General features: G+C 44.8%; 1 non-coding gene across 1 annotated transcript; it reads left to right on the top strand.

Annotated features, from left to right (window-relative positions):
- The first annotated feature begins 569 nt into the window (after nt 1-569).
- Nucleotides 570-707, top strand: LOC114810712. Its single transcript, XR_003758407.1, has one exon. It is a non-coding gene; the product is annotated as a small nucleolar RNA SNORA7 (small nucleolar RNA).
- The last annotated feature ends 471 nt before the right edge of the window (nt 708-1,178 follow it).

The following is a 1,178-nucleotide window of genomic DNA, read 5'->3' as shown; positions in this document are numbered from 1 at the left end:
TTAATCCCCATTTTACAGATGAGGTAACTGAGGTACAGAGAAGTGAAGTGACTTGTCCAAGGTCACACAGCAGACAAGTGGCAGAGTGGGACTTAGATCCCATAGCCTCTGACTGCCAAGCCCGTGCTCTTTCCACTAAGCTACACTGCTTCTCAGGAGAGGTACTTTCTGACCACAAGGAACACACAGTTGAGAGAGGAAGACAGACATTAAATAAATTTTGGAGACACGTACTTAACTACTGGTGGCTGAAGGTGGGGTGAATATTGAGTGCTTGAAGGGTACAGATATAAGTGTACAGGTGAGGCAGAAGGGAGGGAGAGTAGGCATAATGAGGGCTTAGACAGGGAAGGTCTCTTTGGAGAAGATGTGATTTTAATAAGGCTTTGAAGATGGGGAGAGTGGTGGTCTGTGGGATATGAGGGGAGAGGGAGTTAAAGGCCAGAGGAAAGATGTGGGCCAGGAGTGCTGGTGAGATGAATGAAATGAAGTTACAGTGATTAGTTTGGCATTAAAGGAGTAAAGTGTGTGGGTTGGGTTTTAGGAAATTAGCAAGGTAACATAGGAAGCTCCTCTCAGGAACGCACCTGGAGAGTTTCCAGTACTCTACCAGTTTCAACTACAGGAAGGAGAGCCAAGCAGAGGCATACCCATTCCATTCCTAGCTTGGACAGTGACTAGTGAGTGGAAAGCAATCTGCTACAAGTCAAAACTCACCTGTACTGGGCAGCAGCAGCATGGGAGAGAGTCAATGGCAGAGTCTCCTTTACTGCAAGGAAGGAGGCAATAGTAAACCACTTAAGTATATTTACCAAGAAATCTCTTTGGATACACTACCAGAACAATTCTAGATGGGAGTGGGGCATTCTGGGAGAGATGTGTCCAGGACTTCTCTATGGGTCAGAAAAGACTTGACTGCATAGGACAAGAAGAAGATAGGAAGGGGCAAGGTGATTGAGTGGTTTAAAGACGATGGTATTTGATGTGAAAATTCATTCAATAGTATTTCATTCAATAGTATTTATTGAGCGCTTACTATGTGCAAAGCACTGTACTAAGCACTTGGAATGTACAAATCGGTAACAGATAGAGACAGTCCCTGCCCTTTGAAGGAATTACAGTCTAATCAAAAATGGGTGGGAATCTACTGGATGTTCTTGAGGAGTGGGGCGATGTGG

Source organism: Ornithorhynchus anatinus, chromosome 3 (assembly GCF_004115215.2).
Source record: "Ornithorhynchus anatinus isolate Pmale09 chromosome 3, mOrnAna1.pri.v4, whole genome shotgun sequence".
Lineage (NCBI taxonomy): Eukaryota > Metazoa > Chordata > Mammalia > Monotremata > Ornithorhynchidae > Ornithorhynchus > Ornithorhynchus anatinus.
The sequence above is the reverse complement of the archived record's forward strand: the minus strand, read 5'-3'. Positions and strand labels throughout refer to the sequence as shown.